General features: G+C 41.7%; 1 pseudogene; it reads right to left on the reverse strand.

Moving 5' to 3' along the window:
- Window positions 1-47: 47 nt before the first annotated feature.
- Window positions 48-6,857, reverse strand: LOC113405217 (annotated as a pseudogene).
- Between the last annotated feature and the right edge of the window lie 1,173 nt (window positions 6,858-8,030).

Below are 8,030 nucleotides of genomic sequence, written 5' to 3' on the forward strand. Positions count from 1 at the left end.
GGATAAAGGTTTTTATAAATGGTGAATGATTTTCTTTAAAATTAGGCCAGAGGGAAATAATTTGATCACTGTCTGGGGTGGAAATGGACTTGGGCATCAGGTAAATGATAAGGGCCATTCCATAGAGCAGAGTCACCACCAGTTGGAGAAGGCTCTACGCCTTCCCTCCACCATCAGCAGCTTGAGGATGGTGGAGATAATGCGGATGTAGGACAGGATTATAAACAGGAAAGGGCTCATAATGAAGAGCATCGTCAAAGTGAAGATCACCATCTTGTGCTCAGATGTGTCCGTGCATGCCATCTTCAGCACTGGTCGGTATGCCACAGAAGAAATGGTGGATACGGTTGGAGCCACAGAAGGGCAGGCTGAAGAGACATGTGGTGTGAACCACTTCCACCAGGATGCTGATTGTTCATGATGCACCCACTAGTTGTGCGCATCCCTGGCCACTCATGATGACTGTGTAGTGCAAGGAGTTGCATATGGCCATGTAGTGGTCATACACCATGGCTACTACGAGGTAGCATTCTGTGAGGCCCATGATGGTGAAGACAAACATCTGGACTGCACAGTCCACAATGGAGATGGTCTTTCACTCCACCAGGAAGTGAACCAGCAGCTGAGGGACCACGCTCGTTGTGTAGCAGATTTCCAAGAAGGACAGGTTCACTAGGAAGAAATACATCAGGGTGTGGACTCATAGACTCATAGACTTTAAGGTCAGAAGGGACCATTATGATCATCTAGTCTGACCTCCCGTCATCTAGTCTGGACTACGGAGTTCAGCTTTATCAGGACGATAACAAGCAGATTCCCTAATAGGGTGCCCAGGTAGGTGACAAGAAGCACTAGAAACAGAAAAATCTGCAGCTTGTTAAGGTTTGAAAATCCCACCAGGATGAAAACATCAGAGATGGTCTGGTTCTCTCCAGGGTCACTCTCAGAACAGGTCAACTATAGGGGTGACAAAGAAAGAGACAGTGGAGCTAGACCTGAGGAATACCAAACGTGGATGTGAATTAAGCAACTGGTTTCCCATCTCCTGGGACCTTTCAGGCTAAAACTTGCTGAAGTTCTGTATATAAATATGTAAATGCACCCAGTCAACAGCAGATTTGAAATGGTGTAGCTGTATTGACATCAATCAAGCTATGCCAATGTAAATCAGCTGGAGATCTGACCATATTGGCACTAGTGGAACTACAGATGATTTCAACAGATCCAAATCTGATTCATAGATTCTAGGACTGGAAGGGACCTTGGGAGGTCATTGAGTCCAGTCCCCAGTGGGAAAAGACCCTGAAAGTTCATTGAGTCCAGCCCCCTGCCTTCACTAGCAGGACCAAGTACTGATTTTGCCCCAGATTCCTAAGTGGCCCCCTCAAGAATTGAACTCACAACCCTGGGTTTAGCAGGCCAATACTCAAACCACTGAGCTATCCCTCCCCCCTAAATGAGCTACATCATTTTATACCAGCAATGGAGGTATACCAGTTTCCAGCATTAGGGGATCTATTCTTCCTCTTCAAACACATTTTTTTCTCTCTCTACATGAAAATTTCAAAAGGAATCAGTCTTTCTTGTTTTCTTCCCTTTTGGGGAATGTTCTTCTACAGCCATGTTTTACCAAATAAGATTTCCAAATGAGGGCAAAATTCTGATCTCACTCATATCTTCATCATGAGAATAATCATAATAATGCAAGCATTCCCACTGAAGTCACAACTCACATAAGTAAGATGTGACAAAGAAAGAAACATTGGTGCTGAATATTAGAGACACCAAACAGGTCCATGAGAATTGTACAATTCATACTGGTTTCCCATTTGTTGGGAGCCTTCAGACTAAAATTGGCTGTATGAGTAAACTGATGGTGCTGAGCCCAACATGGTTAAAACACTTTGAAGAATGAAAATCACTATGGGTCAATTTAATCTCCGATGTAAGAATGTTGAAATCAGTGGAGGATTTTGGCCCAGTGGGTACTAAACAAATGTTGTTATTCTTTCCTAAATATTAAAGAACAGTTTAAATTGTTCCTAATATCAAAGCAGCATCCTAAATGCATTGTTTTCTCTCAGCATACAGAACACCAAGGTCCAGTCCCTCAGCTAGTGTAAATCTTAATAGCTCCATGGTTGTACAATGAGCTATACTGATTTACACCATTTGAGGATTTTTGTCTCATCCCCTTGCTATAAAGAGTTTGCAAGATGAAAGATCCTACAATGTAGGAAGAGACTTTTCCCCTGATGTTTTACTTCAAGGTTATTTGTTGACGCGGAGCTTCATAATAATTGACATTACTGTGAAACAACAGAGTTGAAATAAAAATGAGCAATAATAAATATAATATTTTGCATACCCTTCGCACCTTCAATATATGGATCTCAAAGCAACGCATCAAATGACCTACTAATGGTGAAGAGACTGGGTTAGCACAGCAAGTCAGCATTCCCAGCAATGGGAACTGAGGTCTCCTGATACCTGAAACTGTGTCAGAACCACAGAACCATTCTCCTGGAATTTCAGCACACACGCACACACACACACGCACACACACACACACAGGAAAGGGTGCATCCCCTCCAATGGGGGCAGCAGATGCACACACACACCTGCACACACATACATTCAATGGGAATCAAAGACAGAAAATTAAATCAAACAACTGAAGCAAACTCTAGTGGCGCACTATGCAGAGTGCACTACACAGAACAATTTAAAACAAAAGGGAATGGTGTTCTCTAAATAGGGAGATCTGGCGAAGAGGTGGGAATTCTTCTGCCTCTCTTAAGAGCTGCTTTAGGGAACCTATGCTGACATTTGTGAGTACTTTCCTCAACACGAGCATTGCAGTAAATGAAGAGCTGGCTGGAAAATGTAGTTTTCATCTCATGGCATATTCCAATATTCCAATATTTGTTTTCATCCTGAATTGATATGAAAGTTGAAATATCAAAAACCCTAAATTTTGATTCAGAAGCATCAATATGAAATATAACAGAAAATTGATAACTGTCCTCAATGTCAACATTTTCTCATGGAAAATTCATAGAAAGCTGGGCATGTGGGAGATGATTTTGTAGGTGTGCTCAGCGGCTCCTTACTGGATTGGGTCCCATTCAAAACCCGGGCATGGGGGGTGGGGCATGTGCCCTGCTCACCTTATAGTTTGGCGTGGCAGAATGCAATTTCTATTTTTTATATTTTTGACAGATAATATTAATGTTTATTTTTAAGCATTTCTCAGATTTTTTATTGTTCTTTAAATTTGCAAAGGGAATTATGGGGACATCAGAAAATGGTGGAATCAGACAATAATTATTTAATGACAGTAGATATTGAGATTCAAAAAGTTAAAGCAGTGATTCTCAAACTTTGGTAATGGTGACCTCTTTCACATAGCAAGCCTCTGAGTTTCACCCCCTTTATAAATTAAACACACTTTTAAATATATTTAACCCCATTATAAATGCTGGAGGCAACACAGGGTTTGGGGTGGAGGCTGACAGCTTGCGAGTCCCCACATAATAACATCACGACCCCCTGAGGGGTCCCGACCCCCAGTTTGAGAGCCCCTGAGTTAAATCTTTAGAATGGTTAAAACACAAATGGTCAACATCACGTGTCAAAATATACAAAGTAAATATCCTCAAATGAAACCCTAATAAGTTCTCAAGCAGCATTTTTCTTGCTTTGCCTATCTGTATGTTTTAATTGCCATTGATGGAAATACTGGTTCATTAGTTTGTGTGTATGGTGAAATCAATGTTTACTGAAATTTACCCATAGAAATCTAAACCTTCCAAGCCTTCTTATAACTTTTAGCCCAGTGGTCAAAGCATTGATATGGAATGTGGAAGAGCTAGTTCAAGTCCCCGCTCAGGCATAGGGAGAGAAACAATTCCAACAAGTCTCCGTTGTTTCAGGAAAATTCTCTAACCAGTGGGTTATGGAATATTCTGATGTGGGCCTTCCCCAGGCTCTCCTCTGGATGCTGTTGTACTCTGGATAAATAATTAGAACAGAGGCACACAGATATATGCCCTAACAATGGCCTTACAAAGTCATTCTCACTCTCTCTTTATCTCTCTGACCTACTAACTATTCCACTGTGGATAAATACTAAAATAGTCATTGGGCCAGAGAGAGTTAAAATTAATATCAGTGATTCAGATTCTCCATTGGAACTCCTTGCAACAAGATATCAATGAGCTTAGAGAGATTCAGAAAGGTACTGGACAACTATATGGATAAGGGGGCAATAAGAATTAAGAAAATAAAAATATTTTAAAAAAGCCCAAGAAATGTGTAACATATATAATCCTTCATACTTCAGATCGTAAGTGAACCTAGACTGGAAGATACAGAAACCTTTGTGCTTCAGAGTATATATAAACCTCTGACTGATGGAGGCTAGCATTAAATTTTCCCAATGTGCAGGTTCTTTGATAATTACACAATTCAAATTTTCTCCCACCTTCATCGGAGGCATCTATTATTGGCCTATATCACAGAGAGGAGATGATAGATTATTGGTCTGATCTATTCTGAAAATCTATTCTGGCTGCCTAGAAATCTATTTCTTCATAATACCTTGTGGCTTTTCTCCAAAGCTGAGAAGCTACAACTTATTTTTTAATCCTAATATATTTTTGCTGGCAGATCAGAATGCAGAATCCTCAGTGGAACAGACTTGAATCCCTATTATTCTGCTATCAACTAGAGCTCCAAGTGCTTTGGGGGCCCCGGCTGAAACTGATGCATGTCTAAAAAGGAAGAAATTTGGGGAGGTGGGCAAGGAGTCTGGGATTCCTTAAAAAGCAGAAGGGAGATAGGTGCCCAAGTCCGACTGAATGTCAAAGGAAGTTGTGCGCCTAAAGCCTTTAGCACCCTTTGATAATCCCATTGTTGGGGTCCACTAGGCATAGCTACCAGGTAACTCGGGAGAGCGGAAGGCCAAAAGTGTCTATGAAACTCTTTTGCTCTGGGCCTATCTGAACCCCCAAACCCCATCTTGTGAACTCTCACCTACTTCTGTGCTCACTGCTTACATGCTCTGAAGTAGGCTGAAGCAGAAATGTAAGGTCAGCTTTCTAGCAGATGGCTGCAGTTTCACTCACACTAGCAGAAATAATAGAGATAAGGAGCGGGGGGAAGGAGGGGCAGTTAGTTTGCAGGCATCTAACCCAAGGTCGCAGAGACTGGGAAAGTTTTCTCACAAGCTTATGTAGAGCTTATTGTAACAGTTGTCTGGAAGGAAGGGGTGAGGGAGAACAGCCAGACAAAGAGATGTATGCAAATAGTTTGGAGTATAAAAGGTAAAAGTTGTTTGTATTTGTTGCACTGGATTTGAGACATGCTGGTCTCCTAGTGCCATTTCAGAGCTCTGAAATAAACTTGGCTTGCTTTCTCCCCTCGGTGTCTTTATTGGTGCTAAGCACACCGGGCCACGGACCATTGTTGTCCCCTCGAGCCCTTTAGGTGGGCAACACCATCCATGACACCAGATCATTTCTCTTGATAATCAACTGATCTGTGCCAAAGCAAGGAAATAGCACTATCAAATATCTTTGTCCTAGCTCATGTTCTACTGCTTGGCTTCCTTCTTGCCAGCTCTCTGTGTGCGTGACTCCAGGCAGAAACCTTCAGGGGAGCAGTATCTCCAATCAGCTGACAAGATAGTGTCATGGTTGGGTGTAGGTGACCTCTCATGTAGGAGAAAGCTAAGATTCTAGTTGGCTTGACCTCCAGACTTTCTTACAAGGTACTAGATGCTGCAAGTGTCTCCAAATCCTACTGAAATCAGGGTAGCTGACAGAGCTCTTGCCTGGCAGTATAAAGTACTTTCCCAGGGAGGGCTAGATAATGGGATACTAGGGTTGATCAGAGCTATTAATTAATTAATTGATTCAGATTTAAACAAGAACAACACCTATCCAAGGGCCTAAGGGCCACATTTTTCAACACATTTAGGAGCCTAGTGGGATTTTCAAAAGCATGTAGGCACCCAACAGCAACCCTAAGGCATCATTAATACTACAGTAAAACCCTAGCAGCATCAAATGATCCTTTCAACAGGAAGTCAGCCAGCCAGCAACCTCTCTGCCTCTCCATATCTTCATCACATGTTAAACCAGTGTCTTCATGAACATGCCTGGAAGGTCTCAAAATTTGTGGTCTTTTGGTCCAAGGTGAGGAGCGAGTTCTAAGGTCTTGGAGTTCTCACAGAGAACACCCTGCCAACACCCCATCTCTCTTTTAATCTGAGGGGGAACCAGCATGGATGCCTCTTATGACCACAGCTGCCATTCATCTGGTGATCCCTGAGATGGGATATATGCACCTAAAAGTGGCAGGCTGAGTGCAGGAAGTCTGGGAAACCACACAATAATGCAGAGATTTAGATATGAATGGACAAAATATATTCCCAGTGCTGGGAGGTCCATTAGGGATCTATTAACCCAATGGCATTGGCCCAGATTTACAACTATTCACAAGTGAATGGTGTCCTGCTTGATGTTCTGTGAGTCTGATTTTCAGAGTGGCTGAGCACTGGTGAATCTAGCTGAAGTCAGTGAGAGCTGTGTATGAACCTGAGTACTCGTATAATGCTGCTGGATCCGAATGGAAGCACCATTCACACAATTTGCCCTCATCTTGCACGGGCATGAATGACAGAGAAAACACAAGGCAGGAACAATCACGTCCCTTTAAAAAAAAAAACAGAAACAATAGATTACACAGATGTTAAAGAAACTAAACTCACCTGAGGTCCTTTTGCCAAGTGCAGATCATGTGAGGATTTCAAACTGACATGCAGCTTTTGTACACATGCAAGTAACAAGACCCTAAAAAAAGCACAACAAATTAGCCTAACTCAGAATAGGCAAATCCTGGTAAATACAAAGGGATATGAATGGATGTAGATCTGATAGAGAGACCTAATCTTTATCGAGATGAATAAGAGCCTTCTTTTATTTTAGTCAAAGAGGACTTACTTATACCTGGAGAATGGATGGCGTAACATTCTGTTACCTTTAGGACTTGATCCCTGAAGTTTACTCTGCCTAACAATCTGTGTCACTAATTCACCAACACTTAATGCCACATATGTTTGTGTACAATAAGGGACAGATCTTCCTTGGGTGTCAACCAGCTTCAGAAAAGAGCTAAAAAATGAACTGAGGTCTGGAAAAGTGGACTTATAACACGAGACTAAAAGAATCTAATCTATTTATTTTACTAAAGAGAAGGTTAAGAGGTCACTTTTATCATGCAGAAGTTATTAAGCTTGGGTCAGGAATGATTGGGTCCCTGTTATGCTGCAGATAAGAGATGATCATAATGGTTCTTTCTGGCTTTAAATCTATGAATATACAAAGTTAATTGAGGAAGATCCTAAATAAAGTTCTAACCTTTTCCTCAGGTTATTTACATTAATTATTTAGGCTGTGGTTTTCCAAAGTAACTGATGAAGCCAAAGGCTCAATTCTGATTGAAATTCAATGGCTGTTGGGTGCCTAACTCCCTTAGGCTCCTCTGAAAATCCTAGCCTAAGATCTTTACCATATATAATATTAAATGGGATCTGTGACTCCTAACATAAAGATGAGTGTTCAGTGTCAATAGGTTAGATTGCTGAGTAGATTAAGATTAACAGGGTAATGACATTAATGTTGACTATGCAGCACTGGACTATAGAATCATTCCCACCATCTCTCTGGCTCAATGCATATTTAATAATATCTCCAATGTGGAAGAGTTTTAACAAGAGAAATTCAAAGATAGCCACATCAGGGTATTCCAGAGACCAGTGGGTAGAACACTCAGCCGAGAGGCGGGGAACCCTTATTCAAATGTCTTCTCCTCCTCAGGCCAAGTGGGGAATTCAACTGGAATAGCCAACATCTTGGGTGAGTTGCCTAAGCACTGGACTAAAGGTTATGAAGGAGGACGTCTTTTCTGTCCTCTCAGCTATTTTGTGTGGAGTTAGGTGTGCTACCAGACCGGGACCCACAGGC

This window comes from Terrapene carolina, unplaced genomic scaffold (genome assembly GCF_002925995.2).
Source record: "Terrapene carolina triunguis isolate 2854851 unplaced genomic scaffold, T_m_triunguis-2.0 Scaffold34341, whole genome shotgun sequence".
In the NCBI taxonomy this organism is placed as follows: Eukaryota; Metazoa; Chordata; order Testudines; family Emydidae; genus Terrapene; species Terrapene triunguis.